Here is a 16,191-nt window from a genome sequence, read left to right as displayed (position 1 = left end):
AAACATACTCTTACCATATGATCCACAATCACATTCCTTGGTATTTACCCAAAGGAGTTGAAAATGTATGTCCACAAAAACCTGCACATAGATATTTACAGCAGTTTTATTCATAATTGCCAACACTTGGAAGCACCAAGTTATCCTTCAGTAGGTGAATGGATAAACTGTGATACATTCTGGCAATGGAATATTGCTCATCATTAAAAGAAAATGAGCTATGAAGCCATGAAAACACACGGAGGAAGCTTAAATGCATATTAATTAATGAAAAAAGCCCATCTGAAAAGGCTGCATACTGTATGATTCCAACTATATGACATCGTGGAAAAGGCAAAACTACGGATACGATAAAAAGATGAGTGGTGGCCAGGGGCTGGGAGAGAGAATGACAAATAGTCAGAGCACAGAAGATTTTTAGGGCAGTGAAAATACTCTGTGTGATACTATAATGACAGATACATGTCATTACACATTTCTCCAAACAAATAGAATGCACATCAAGAATGAACCCTAACGTAAACTATGGCCTTTGGGTGATTGTGATGTGTCAGTGCAGACTCCTCAGTTGCAACAAATGTACCACTTGGGTGGAGAATGTTGATAATAAGGGAGGCTGTGCATGCGTGGGAGCAAGGGGCGTATGGTAAATCTCTGTACCTTCCACTCAATTTTGCTGTGAACCTAAAACTGCTGTAAGAAAACTATCTGTGAGAAAGACAAACACCGTATGATTTCACTCACATGTGGAAGATAAACAAACACACGGACAAAGAGCACAGTTCAGTGGCTACCAGGGGGAAGGGGGCTGGGCGGGGGGTGGGGGGGTGGGGACAAAGTGTGAAGGGGAACACATACACGGAGAAGGACAAATAATAACGTACAACTGAAATTCCACTACATTGTAAACTATTATGAATGCAATAAAAAAAATCAGTAAAGACGTAGATGATCTGAACAACATTATCAACCACCTTGACCTAATTGATACTTATAGAATACTATACCTTAAAGGTACAAAATGAACACTTTCAAGTGCACATAGTGTATTTACCAATACAGACCATGTTAGTTGATAAAGCAAGTCTCAACGAATTTAACGACATTGCAATCATAAAAAAATTGTCTGTAAAAAAATACTGAGGCCATGCCTTGTAATTATTTGTATTCCCATAATGCCCTGTACTTAATTAACATTCAATAAAAATTCTCTGACAGATAAATAAATTGACTAATCTATTAGGTGAACAATCTGAGTAAAATAATTTGGAGTTGATTGGCTTTATCTACATATCCAATGGCAAAACGGCAAGATCAGAAACTGCTCTAACCATACATTTTAGCCTAATGATCCACACTGTCCAACTAGAGCAGGAGGTTGTCATAATTCATCCTCCCAGATAGCTGATCTTTGTACTGCGAGGCTGGATGACTATTGATTGCTCTGACCAAAAGTCAGAGACCAGTGTAGATGGGGAAATAATCTCGAGTTACCTGAAATGAGAGAAGACCTCTTGTTATAACTTCCGGATATAAGACTTTTAAAAGGTCTTTCTGTTCAAGTTGAGTATACTTTATTCATACTTTCATTGACTTGCTTGGCCTAAAAGTTGATTTGTATTAAGTGAAAAAAAGTTACATCTACACACTCACAAATTAATAGTTGAAAAACAACCGTTCCATATATGACTTAGGGATATTATAGTATTTTAAAGTTCTCTGTACTTCTAAGGCAAGTAATCGGTACTACGAGAACTTTTTTAAAAACTGAGGAATATTATAAAACTGAAAAAAAAAGCTAGCTGAAAACTAGCCTTGCTCTTGAACTTGCTTTGGTCATATCTGCCAGCCCAGAGGTCTGCTAGTGTAAGCAGTTGGTTTATGTACTTGGAACACCACAAATTTCATTGCCAACCCCATTTTAAAATTTTGTCAGACTCATATAACTTCTCTTCTACTTTCTTTTTTTTGAAGAAGAAGAAGAAGAAGATTAGCCCTGAGCTAACATCTGCTGCCAATCCTCCTCTTTTTTGCTGAGGAAGACTGGCCCTGAGCTAACATCTGTGCCCATCTTCCTCTACTTTATATGTGGGACGCCAACCACAGCAGGGCTTGATGAGCGGTGCCATGTCCACACCTGGGATCGGAACCAGTGAACCCTGGGTGGCTGAAGTAGAACACGCGCACTCAACCGCTGCGCCACTGGGCCTGCCCTCTCTTCTGCTTTCTTGATAGATGGCTACTTTTTTTAAGGAGTTAATATCTGTTTCTTCCTTATTTCTTCTATCAGCCATCCACTTGAAGAACGAGGGGAGGAATTCTGACTATATTAGTTTCAGTTTTTCCACATCCACTTGCCCTTTACTGTTCAGCCCAACCAGTCACTGCTGTGGAGAAACTCATTTTACAACTCTCCCACTCCTCTGCATTCTTATTTAGGGCAAGCAGAAAAATCACACAATGCACACGGCCCGCTCCCAGTGGATTTATATCCTGGACCCGCTAAGTCATCAGGGAGACAAAGCCAGCTGCTAACTTGCTGACCACCAGAGAGCTACAGATAAAATCTTACCGAGCAGAGGTTCTGGAGAGAACTCATCCTGGCCCTGTATGTCCAACTGGTTCATATGCACCCGACAGAGACTAGGCCAGTTCCAAAACTGTGCACCACAGGGTATTACCCATTTCCTCACAGTCTATTATAGATGGCTGATGGCTAAATTCCACAATTTACAGTGGTTTCCATTTTTTTAGCCTTTCCTCAGAATTCACGAATGAAGCACTTATTACAACCAAGCATCTAAGAAGGGAAATAAAGCTATCTGATTGGTTGCACGGACAAAAGGGAAAAGTTAAACATAGCTCCAGTGCCCACTCCTTCATAATGGGATAGTGGTGAAGTGGATTTTGTGCCAAACACAATTTAAACACTGACATTTGGCTCTGTTTACAAAGGGTGGAAAAACATTTGCAAAGAAAGATCTCCCATGTGCAGGCTGACACCTATTTACTTGTGTCTAAATAATCTGTGAAGTCAGGGAAACACTCACTTCAGAAATATTCTCTATGATAAGGTTTTACATGGGAAGCTTAAGGACACGTAAATCTACTAATGAATATAATATCCACTTGGGTGTCTGGCTCCAGAGCGTGGGCAGGAGCCATAAATTTGGGAGTCTTTAGTCTACAACTGGTTTTCGTATTTTTATTTACAGCGGAATGTGTTCTAGTTGATAAAGAAGAGGTTGGTTATGCAGGTGAAAAGAAATAACCCAAGTAATCTAGGGAGGTTAGCAGAGATGTGATCCAAGTACATTAACCTTTGGTGGGAGGGGAGACGCTTCCTCCGTCATCGCAGGAAGAAGACAGAATATTGATACAGATGCAGAGACATTTGTAACTTTGACTATGAAAAACAAGGTCTCTGGTCTAATGGCTTCTATTTTCTCAATGAAGCATAAGCTAAGATTATCCTCCCGCTTTTTTTTTAAAGATTTTATTTTTCCTTTTTCTCCCCAAAGTCCCATGGTACATAGTTGTGTATTTCTAGTTGTGGATCCTTCTAGTTGTGGCATGTGGGACGCCACCTCAGCATGGCCTGACGAGCAGTGCCATGTCCGTGCCCAGCATCCGAACCAGTGAAACCCTGGGCAACCAAAGCGGAACGTGCGAACTTAACCACTCGGCCACAGGGCCGGTCCCTACCCACTCCTTTTTTTAAGTACTCTTTTTGGTGAGGAAGATTGGCCCTGGGCTAACATCTGTTGCCAATCTTCCGGTTTTCTTTTCTCCCCTCAGCCCCAGTACATAGTTGTATATCCTAGTTGTAGGTCATTCTAGTTCTTCTATGTGGGACGCCGCCTCAGCAAGGCTTGATGAGTGGTGTCATGTCTGTACCCAGGATCCAAACTGGCAAACCCCGGGTCACCAAAGCAGAGCACACGAACTTGACCACTCAGCCAAGGGGTTGGCCCCAGATTGTCCCTGGAGGGTTGAGGTTTGAGAACAGAAGTGAAAATATAAAATTGTTATCACATCATGTGAGAAAGCAAATTTACTGGAGAATTGCTGGGGTTGTGGGGCAGCATTGAGTGTGCCTGTACGTTGATAATTAAAGTAAAACCAGTCTGGTTGTGTGATTTTCTCCAATAATATTCAGCTGCCCATGGGAAGCTGTGGAAAAGGCAGCTTTTGGTTTTATTCAGGGTTGGGGTTATGCCAAGGTGACTGAGGCAGAAGGGAGAGGAAAGGAAGCTGAAGGCACTTGCCAGTGAGTAATTATAATGAAGCAGCTTGGAAACTTATCTGAACTAAACTGGACTAAAATTCACTCTCACTATGACAATGATAATAAAGGGTCAGAAAGTCAAAACCAGGGAAAGAAGAACACATAAATAGAAGACCCATAAGGTTACTAAAATTGAGCTTTATGCTGTGCCAACCCTGTGAACTCTTCATTCCTTGCTCCTTTCCTGGCGAGAGGCTTTTCACGAAGCCTGACAAGTATGCTGAGGGCGTTAGCAAACACCAGCACTCATTCAGCCTCAGCCAAAACAGGTATGCCCAGACGTATCCAGGAAGAACCCTCAGGCTCTGCTATGGAGACCCAACCAAGAGATGTTTCTTCTCCCAAGCCTTCTAGAAAGATCAAAGAATATAGGCCACTTTCTTTTTTTTTTTAAAGATTTTATTTTTTTCCTTTTTCTCCCCAAAGCCCCCCAGTACATAGTTGTATATTCTTCGTTGTGGGTCCTTCTAGTTGTGGCATGTGGGACGCTGCCTCAGCGTGGCTTGATGAGCAGTGCCATGTCCGCGCCCAGGATTCGAACCAACGAAACACTGGGCCGCCTGCAGCGGAGCGCGCGAACTTAACCACTCGGTCGCGGGGCCAGCCCCTAGGCCACTTTCTTATATCTATCTATCTCTCTATCTCTCTATCTATCTATCTATATCCCAAGGCTTCCAGAGAGATCAAAGAACGTAGGCCTCACTTTTTCCTGGCCAAAAGCTTCTAGCTGGGCATGTAGTTACTCTAGCAGAGAAATGGCTTGTTATTACCCCCCATTCCCACACAAGCAGAATTTGGGAGGGCCAACATGGCAAGCAGAGACCCCAGAACAGATGACATGGCTTCAGAAGGCCAGGAGCTGAGAGACATTTCCTGGGATGATGGAGTGGAGCCCACAGTGGTATGTGAAGAGGAGAGTATTAGGGGCCACAAGGCCATTAGATCACACACATGTACACACACCACATACACCCTCACACCCAGATCACCATTAACAAAGCGGAACTGGCATTTCCCTGGATTTCCCACGTAGAAAGCTTTAGCACAATACTTCTCAAACTGTCAAATGTGCTCCTGAATCACCCAGGGATCTTGTTTAAAATGCAATTCCTGAATCAGTAGGTCTGAAGTGGAACCTGGGATTCTGCATTTCCAACAGGCTCACAGCTGGTGCTGATGCTGCAGGTCCAGGGACCACTCTCGGAGGAGCAAGGCTCTAATACACTTAACAGTGATCCATTCCCGCGACCATTCCTCTGTGTACTGGGACTTGCCATGAGTCCAGCTTCTCCTGAATAACATTCTCTTGTTGTCTATTTTGTGCCCCCATTGAACTTGGCATAACAAAGAACAGTAAAAGACAGAGTAGATACACCGGGGTCCAAAGTGCCTTGGCCTGACAACTTCCATCACTCTGAAAGAATCCGAGCACCTGTCCTCCAGCTTTGGGCCTGGACATGTGTAAATCGTGGTAGGAGAACCAGGCAGTGTCCACCACTTGGATCTCTCTCTGGAGCTAGTACCAATCACTATTCTTCTAATAGCGTTTGCCTCTCCAGAGGGTTTCCCAGATGTCCTTCTTGGTGGCCTATATTTCCCTTAAGAATAACTAAGCCATCAGGATACCAATGGTACCGAGTGGATTGAGGAAGTAGCAGCAAAACTATAGTTGCTATGAGAAGGGGTGTTCCGGAGGAAGGTACTGGGAATCGTGTATCACCTGCCGGGATGGTGAGGAAGGGGGCCATTGAGATACTGGAGGAAGTCCGGAAGTGCACATTCTTTTCAAACCCTCTGCGGTTGTATCACTTGCCCACTGAGGAGTGGTTTTGGATAATGGCCCGGTAGCTTTAGACTTCAAGGGTCATTGACAGTACCTGTCAAACCAGGAGATAAGATGGGAACCATGGCTGCATGTGGGAGAGGCTGGATAGTGCCATGGTCATGCAATAAGGTAATTACAAATTGAACCCTTTTAAATAGTCATTTAGAGATGGGAGTGAAAAATGAAATTACTTTTAGTTGCATGACTGCATGTTTTGTACTTTATAATTGTCAAGAACTGTGAAGGGGCTGAGATTTTTGTCTTTCACAAGCTAACAAGTTAGCCTGCTACAGTTGCATGGATGCTGGCAGAAAATGCAAGACTCCTGGGTCAGAGCTAAAGGACTTTATTACTCATGGCACAGCAGGCAGCATGAGGTTCCTATTCATGTTGGTTCTGCCTTGCACCCCCAAGCCCACAGGGCAACACAGAGGGGCCCAGATGAATCTTGTGCATGCAGCAGATTTGCATCACAGCTGAGGATCTCCCAGCTTAGGGAACCGAAATCTTTCATGGTAAACATTTGCACCAAAGGGAGGCATTATTACACTGGACAGAAAACAAACCCGCTGTCTGATCTGGAGAGAGGTCTTATCTCTCCCAAGGCTGTTTGCTATAAAAGCATCCTGGAGAAGATAGCCCAGAACAGAAGTCATCAGCGCCTCTGCTCATACGACATGCAGAAACATGGAACATTGTCTCCCGACAAAAATAATAGTAGCTACACTCACAGAATGCTTACTGTGCATTAAGAATACTTCTAAGTTCTTAAGTGCTTTTCATACCTTGTCTCACTTAAGCCTCAGGACAATTCTATGAGGTTAACCCCATTTCACAGATGAGATGAGGCATGAGGTTGTAAACTATCATAATCTTAATAAAAAGTTAAAAAAAAAAGTTCACTCTGAGATTCCCTATGAAAAGTTCCAGCAAAGCAGTTTCAAAAGAGTCTATATGGTTAATCACTGTTCTTGCTGTAATTTCGTCGTCAGGCCAAGTTTATTGAAACTACACTTAATTTGCAAACAAATTAGTCTTATTGTGGTTATCTTTGATAAAAATGTGAGTGGTTGTAGAGAGAAAAATTATGTTCCAGTAATGTACCATTATGGATATCATATTCTAGTGCTGTTAATTATCTTTCAGGTTTTGTTTTCTACCTGTAAACTAAATGGATCCTAAACTCTTCTAGTTTCTCCTATATTTGGCTACAACTCTCCAAACTAACATTTCTGATTTTCTTCCATCCTTCTGACTTGAAAACACTGAAAACTAAAACTGCCCTTTTCCCAAAGCTATGCAAGATAAAAGGGAATAACTCGACAGAAACTTCAGAGAAATCACCACAACAGCTCTTGTATGGACAATCTTTGAGCCTGTTGCTATGTTGCTCCTCAGAATGATCACCAGAGCTATTCAAACTATTTTTAAAGTGAGTTGCCATAGAAAAACATCCAGAAGGAATTCCCACCAAACAGGTAACCGTGACTTTTGCTTTTTACACTGAGCTTTTCCTTTATTGCTCTGAGACAACACCTTATTCAAAGCAGTCCTCTGACCTTAGGTTTCAGTGAACTCTGATCTAGCTGGCTGAAGGAAGAACTCCCTCTGTGTGCTGATGTAATAGTCATGACTTATCTTAATCACCATGACTTGACTAATTTCAGTCATTAACACTGACTGTCACAGGGATTGGCAAAGATATCCTGTTTGATTTGGCATGGCCAAATCTTACTTATACTTTCCATTTAATTTCAAGTGAGTAAATGTGTGAGGGCTATTTTATTCCTGGCACAATATTTCTTTAATTCTAATTTGCTTTGCAAAGACTTTTCATACCTATGATTTTATTAGCTCTTCCAACATCCAATAGCAGAAGATGTCTTTTTCATCTTTGACTCTCTGAGATACCTGAAACATGCTCTGTTCACAATAGGTTCTCAATAAGTATACATTCAAATGTTTGGGTTTTTTTAAAGCAAGATTGAGAAGAGGGGGCTTGCTACTTGCCAGTACTTTATATCCTATGTCACACTTAAGCTTTACAACAATCCTGTTTAATAGTGTGGTGGACATTGCAGGTTTGTCCCTAAAATCCATTCCACATGTGTCAGGTAAGCTTTGAAAATTCTCATCCCACAGGCAGAGGGGGGTTCTTGACCAATGGCCATGATAGTCCTCCCTTCATTTAGAAGAAAGATGGACTTGATACATTCTCACCAGGGAACATGGTGGGACATGATCAGAAACCAAAACCACAATGGCTTATAAATCTCTTTTTCTCCCTCATATAACAGGGTGTCCAAAGTAGGAAGTCCAGGGCTCACGCCACTGCTCCAGAAATCAAACTCCTTTTCTCTTCCTCTACTGCCAACTGTAATGAGTGGCTTTCTCCTCCATGGTCACAAAATGTTTGTTGCACCACGAGGCAGCATCTCCACATTCCAGGCAGGAGAAAAGACAAAGAACACAAGAGGTATGTCGTTTGATTTTGTCACTTCTTATTTTATTTTATTTTATTTTTTTGGAGATTTCCTGACCTTTATTCCAGTGTGTGCGTGTGTGTGTTTTTTAATTGAGTTATTGATAGGTTACAATCTTGTGAAATTTCAGTTGTACATTAATGTTTGTCAGTCATGTTGTAGGTGCACCACTTCACCCTTTGTGCCCACCCCCCACCCCACCTCTCCCCTGGCATCCACTAAACTGTTCTTAGTCCATAATTTTAAATTCCTCATATGAGTGGAGTCATACACAGATTATCCTTCTCTCGCTGGCTTATTTCACTCAACATAATTCTCTCAAGGTCCATCCATGTTATTGCAAATGGAATGATTTTGTTCTGTTTTGCAGCTGAGTAGTATTCCATTGTATATATGTACCACATCTTCTTTATCCATTCGTCTGTTGCTGGACACTTAGGTTGCTTCCATGTCTTGGCTATTGTAAACAGTGCTGCAATAAACATTGGGGTGCATAGGACTTTTGGGATTGCTGACTTCAAGCTCTTTGGATAAATACCCAGTAGTGGGATGGCTGGATCGTATGGTAGTTCTATTTTTAATTTTTTGAGGAATCTCCATACTGTTTTCCATAGTGGCTGCACCAGTTTGCATTCCCACCAGGAGTGTATGAGGGTTCCTTTTTCTCCACAACCTCTCCAACATTTGTTGGTATTAGTTTTAGATATTTTTGTCATTCTAACGGGTGTAAGGTGATATCTTAGTGTAGTTTTGATTTGCATTTCCCTGATGATGAGCGATGATGAGCATCTTTTCATGTGCCAATTGGCCATCAGTATATCTTCTTTGGAGAAATGTCTGTTCATGTCTCCAGCCCAGTTTTTGATTGGGTTGTTTGATGTTTTGTGGTTGAGTTGCGAGAGTTCTTTATATATTATGGATATTAAGCCCTTGTCAGATATATGACTTGCAAATATTTTTTCCCAGTTAGTGGGTTGTTTTTTTGTTTCAATCCTGTTTTCATTTGCCTTGAAGAAGCTCTTTAATCTGATGAAGTCCCATTTGTTTATTCTTTCTATTGTTTCCCTTCTCTGAGAAGGCATGGTGTCCGAAAAGATCCTTTTAATACTGATGTCAAAGAGTGTACTGCCTACGTTTTCTTCCAGAAGCCTTATGGTTTCAGGTCTCACCTTTAGGTCTTTGATCCATTTTGAGTTTATTTCGGTGAATGGTGAAAAAGAATGGTCAATTTTCATTCTTTTACATGTGGCTTTCCAGTTTTCCCAGCACAATTTGTTGAAAAGACTTTCTTTTCTCCATTGTATGCCCTCAGCTCCTTTGTCAAAGATAAGCTATCCATAGATGTGTGGTTTTATTTCTGGGCTTTCAATTCTGTTCCATTGATCTGTGCACCTTTTACCATGCTGTTTTGATTACTGTAGCTTTGTAGTATGTTTTGAAGTCAGGGATTGTGATGCCTCCCATTTTGTTCTTTTTTCTCAGGATTGCTTTAGAAATTCGGGGTCTTTTGTTGCCCCATATGAATTTTAGGATTCTTTGTTCTAATTCTGTAAAGAATGTCATTGGGATTCTGATTGGGATGGTGTTGAATCTGTAGATTGCTTTAGGTAGAATGGACATTTTAACTATGTTTATTCTTCCAATCCATGTACATGGAATGTCTTTCCTTCTCCTTATGTCGTCATCCAATTCTCTCAGAAAGGCCTTGTAATTTTCATTATATAGGTCCTTCACTTCCTTAGTTAAATTTACCCCAAGGTATTTTATTCTTTTTGTTGCCATTGTGAATGGTATTGTATTCTTGAGTTCTTTTTTTGTTGGTTCATTACTGGAGTATAGAAATGCTACTGATTTATGCAAATTGATTTTGTACCCTGCAACTTTGCTGTAGTTGTTGATTACTTCTAACAGTTTTCCAATGGATTCTTTGGGGTTTTCTATAGATAAAATCATGTCATCTGCAATCAGCGAGAGTTCACTTCTTCCCTCCCTATTTGGATTCCTTTTATTCCTTTTTCTTGCCTGATTGCTCTGGCCAGGACCTCCAGTACTATGTTAAATAAGAGTGGTGATAGAGGGCATCCTTGTCTTGTTCCTGTTTTCAGGGGGATGGCATTCAGTTTTTGCCCATTGAGTATGATGTTGGCTATGGGTTTGTTGTATATGGCCTTTATTATGTTGAGGTAGTTTCCTTCTATGCCCATTTTGTTCAGAGTTTTTATCATAAATGGCTGTTGGATCTTGTCAAATGCCTTCTCTGCATCTATTGAGATGATCATGTGGTTTTTATTCCTCAGTTTGTTGATGTGGTGTATCACGTTGATTGATTTGCGGATGTTGAACCATCCCTGTGTCCCTGGTATGAATCCCACCTGATCATGATGTATGATGCTTTTGATGAATTGCTGAATTCTGGTTGCCAAAATTTTGTTTAGAATTTTTGCATCTATGTTCATCAGTGATATTGGCCTGTAGTTCTCTTTTTTCGTGGTGTCCTTGTCAGGTTTTGGTATCAGCGTGATGCTGGCCTCATAGAATGTGTTAGGAAGTGTTCCATCTTCCCTAATTTTTGGAATAGCTTGAAAAGGATAGGTATTAAATCCTCTCTGAAAGTTTGGTAGAATTCCCCAGGAAAGCCATCTGGTCCTGGGGTTTTATTCTTTGGGATGTTTTTGATTGCTGTTTCAATCTCTTTCCTTGTGATTGGTCTGTTCAAATTGTCTGCCTCTTCTTGAGTGAGCTTCAGGAGATTGTAGGAGTCCAAGAATTTATCCATTTCCTCTAGGTTATCCATTCTGTTGGCATATAGTTTTTTGTAGTATTCTCTTATAATCTGTTGTATTTCTGCAGAGTTTGTTGTTATTTCTCCTCGCTCATTTCTGATTTTGTTTATTTGAGCTTTCTCCCTTTTTTTCTTTGTAAGTCTGGCTAGTGGTTTGTCAATTTTATTTATCTTCTCAAAAAACCAGCTCTTTGTCTCATTGATCCTTTCTACTGCCTTTTTCATTTCAATAGTATTTATTTCTGCTCTGATTTTTATTATTTCTCTCCTTCTGCTGACTTTGGGCTTCATTTGTTCTTTTTTCTCTAGTTTAGTTAGGTGTGCTTTAAGGTTGCTTATTTGGGATTTTTCTTGTTTGTTAAGATGTGCCTGTATTGCGATGAATTTTCCTCTTAAGACAGCTTTTGCTGTATCCCATATGAGTTGGTATGGCATGCTATCATTTTCATTTGTTTCCAGGTATTTTTTTATTTCTTCTTTAATTTCTTCAATGATCCATTGCTTGTTCAGTAGTGTGTTGTTTAGTCTCCACATCTTTGTGCCTTTCTCAGCTTTTTTCTTGTAATTAATTTCTAGCCTTATAGCACTATGATCTGAGAAGATGCTTGTTATTATTTCAATTTTTTTAAATTTGTAGAGGCTTGCCTTGTTTCCCAACATATGGTCTATCCTAGAGAATGTTCCATGTGCACTTGAGAAGAATGTGTATTCAGCTCTTTCAGGGTGAAGTGATCTATATATGTCTATTAAGTCCAATTGTTTTAGTTTTTCATTTAGCTCCATTATTTCCTTGTTGATTTTCTGTCTGGATGATCTGTCCATTGATGTGAGTGGGGTGTTGAGGTCCCTACTATTATTGTGTTGTTTTTAACATCTTCCTTTAGGTCTGTTAATAGTTGCTTTATGAATCTTGGTGCTCCTGTGTTGGGTGCATAGATATTTATAAGCGTTATTTCTTCTTGATGAAGTGTCCCTTTGATCATTATATATTGTCCCTCTGTGTCTCTCTTTACCTTTCTTATTTTGAAATCCACTTGGTCTGATATGAGAATTGCAACACCTGCCTTTTTTTCCTTGCTATTTGCTTGAAGTATTGTCCTCGACCCCTTCACCCTGAGTCTGTGTTTGTCCTTGGGGTGAGGTGTGTTTCCTGGAGGCAACAAATTGTTGGATCGTGTTCTTTAATCCATTTTGCCACTCTGTGTCTTTTTATTGGAGAGTTCAATCCATTCACATTGAGAGTGATTATTGATTCATGTGGACTTAGTGCTGTTAATCTGTTGCTCGTTATCTTGTTTTCCTGCATTTCTTTTCCTGTTTGCTTTAGACTACCCATTTAATACTGCAATTTCCTATGCTGGGTTTCTTAGATTTTTCCTTATTTATGATTTGTGACTCTGTTCTGTACTTTATTTTAGTGTCTACCTTGAAGTTTGTATTTAGAATCTCATGTATAATATAGTCTATTCTCTGGTGGTCTCTTACTTACTTGACCAATACTGATTTAGACCCTTTGCTCTTCCCCGCCTAAATAATTATTTTCATTTTTTTATTCCAACTCATCTTATTAATTTGTAGTTAGAGTGCTAAGATCGTCCTTGTTTTGGTAGTTTCCTTATTTTTACCCTAAAGCTATAGTTGAATATTTGCTATCCTGTTCTGGTTCTATCCATCGGTCTCCCTAGTCTGTGGATTGTGTCCCCTTTCTCCCTTTTTTCTTTTTTCAGGTATGAGAGCCTTCTTGAGGATTTCTTGTAATGGAGGGCTTTTGGTTACAAATTCCCTTAACTTTTGTTTGTCTAGAAAAGATTTAATTTCTCCCTCATATCTGAAGGAAATTCTTGCTGGATAGAGTATTCTTGGCTGAAGGTTTTTATCCTTTAAAGCTTTGAATATGTCACTCCATTCTCTCCTAGCTTGTAGGGTTTCTGTAGAGAAATCCGCTGACAGTCTGATAGGGGCTCCTTTATAGGTTATTCTCTTTTTTTTTCTTACTTCCCTGAGTATTCTTTCCTTATCGTTCCTTTTTGCCAACTTTACTACTATGTGCCTTGCAGTAGGTCTTTTTACATTGACAAATCTAGGAGATCTAAAACCCTCCTCTACACACATTTCTCCGTCGATCCCTAGATTTGGGAAGTTCTCTTCAATAATTTCGTTAAGCACACTTTCTGCTCCATTTTCCTTTTCCATATTCTCGGGAATTCCTATGATCCTTATGTTCCTACTCCTCATTGAATCCATTATCTCTCGGAGATTTTCCTCATTTTTTTTAATTCTTAGTTCTCTTTCTTCCTCTGTCTGGCGCCATTCAGCCTGTCTATCTTCGATTATGCTAATTTTCTCCTCTATGTTGTCTACACGGGCATTCAGGGAATCCGTATTCTGTTTTATCTGGTCCATTGTGTTTTTCATCTCAAGTAATTCTGTTTGATTCTTCTTTATGATTTCAATCTCTTTTGTGAAGTAACTCCAGAACTTGGCTTGTTTTTCTATCTGTCTCTCTACCTCATGGAGTTTTTTGATTATAGCTGTTCTGAACTCATTATCACTTAGTTTACCTACTTCCAAGTCCTCAGGACTTAATTCTATGTTTTTATTGTTTTCCTTCTGGTCTGGGGCTTTTATAAATTGCTGGATGGTAGAGGAGTGGTTTTTTTGCATGGTGGTAGAATTCAGTTGCAGTTACAGCCTGTCCGTGCTAGATGGGGGTCAAGAGCCACGTGTTATGAGCTCTCCACCTTGGGGCAAGATGGCTGCGCCCACTGGCTTTGCGGGGGGGGGGGGGGGGGGGGCTGTTATGGTCTCCCAAGGCCCTTGATTTATGGGGTCCCCGCGGACAGAAGCTTTCCCCCCCGTCAGCAGGTCTCCACTGAATCAGCGGCAGGAGTCCTGGATGATCCCCGGTGGCGCAGCCCCTCCCCCGCTCCTTCCCAACCCGCACCGCAGTGATCACAGACTCTAGGGGAGGGAGCGATGTTCTCTCCTACCAGCACCTCCGAGGCTGTAAGCAAGGTTTATGATCTCTGCCTTCTTGGTATTGTAGGTCTCTAACGAGCTGGCATTATGTTTATTTTCTGAAATTCAGTTCTTCCAATCTTTTGTTGTATTTTGGAGGGGAGAGAATCCCGGGTCTGCTCACCCCGCCATTTTGCTCCGCCCCCTGTCACTTCTTATTTTAATCAGGAAAACAACAATTTTTCTAAAAGTCCCACCCATTGGATGGCTGCTCATGTCTTATTGGCCTGAACTGCATCACAATGCCAGCTGCAAAAGAGCCTGGAAAGTAGAGTTCTTAACCGGGCCCACTGCTATCATGAACAAAACTGGGGTATGGATACAGGAAAGACAAAGAATGGATATCGGACAGGCAACAGCATGATCTGCCCCTGGATATACCAAGCGTGAAATGTTTTTCAAAGTCCTGGCTGTCTGCCATTAATTGTACCTGCTTATTACTTTGGTTCCTTTACAGTATTTCCATTAGAGTATTTCCATAAACTCTCTGTGCCCCAAATGGGAAAGGACATGTTGCAATTGGAGGTCACCACTTGCGCCAAGCATCTCAGATTAAAAAGAGGGAGGTTGGTTGTCTTGCATCCATGGAGCTGAACTGTGGCAAAATCTCTGTCTGCCATGCTCAGAAGATGAGGGTGGGACATCATGGTTTCTTCACTGTTCATATCTGACTTTGGAACTCAGGACCAGGAAGTTGAATTTTTCATACGCATTAGAGTTTATGGTATGTTACCACCACTGGTCTGTTAAACTTCCTCTCTCTCTCATTAATTTATGTGCCTTTTAAAGATTTTATTTTTCCTTTTTCTCCCCAAAGCCCCCCAGTACATAGTTGTGTATGTTTTTTTAGTTGTGGGTCCTTCTAGTTGCGGCATGCGGGACGCTGCCTCAACATGGCCTGATGAGTGGTGCCATGTCCACGCCCAGGATCTGAGCTGGGGAAACTCTGAGCCGCTGAAGCGGAGTGCGCAAACTTAACCACTCGGCCACGGGGCTGGCCCCAATTTATGTGCCTTTTAAAAAAAAATCCCCCTTCTCTACTCTTCTCCTCCTCCTACTAGAGGTAACTATTGTGATGTGTTTAATGTGTAGTTTGGTTTTTTTGGTAAATGTTCTTGCATAACATGCACTGTGGACATATACTCAATTTATAAACGTGGTATTGGCTTACATGCCTCACTCTGTTCCTTGGTATTTCGGGCTGCACTGTGTTTGTAGGATTCATCCAGATTGTTGCATGTACATCTAGCCCAGTGCTTCTGATTGCTGCATGATACCTCACAGGGTGCATCCACCACATTTTACCCATACGCGCTGTTACAGGCTGGAACGTGTTCCCCCCAAGTTTATATGCTGAAGTCCCGACCCAAGTACCTCAGAAGGTAATCATATTTGGAGATAGGACCTTTAAAGAGATAATTAAGGTTAAAGGAGGTCATACGAGTGGGCTCTAGTCCATGCGACTGTATTTGGAGACAGGACAGTCAAAGAGATGATTAAATTCCACTGAGACTGTTAGGAGAGCCCCTAATTCAATGTGACTGGTGTCCTTCTAGAAGAGAGAGAGAGACACCAGGCACGTGCGTGCACAGAGAAAAGACCACGTGAGGATACAGAAAGAAGGCAGCCATCAGCAAGCCAAGGAGAAGGGCTCAGGAGACACCAGCCGGCCAACACTTTGATCTGGGACTTCCAGCCTCCATAACCATGAGAAAATTAATTTCTATTGTTTAAGCCCCCCAGTCTATGGTATTTTCTTAGGCAGCCCTAGCAATCTAATATACTCTGTCTCAGA

This window comes from Equus caballus, chromosome 25 (genome assembly GCF_041296265.1).
Source record: "Equus caballus isolate H_3958 breed thoroughbred chromosome 25, TB-T2T, whole genome shotgun sequence".
In the NCBI taxonomy this organism is placed as follows: domain Eukaryota; kingdom Metazoa; phylum Chordata; class Mammalia; order Perissodactyla; family Equidae; genus Equus; species Equus caballus.
Note: the sequence above shows the minus strand (reverse complement) of the source record.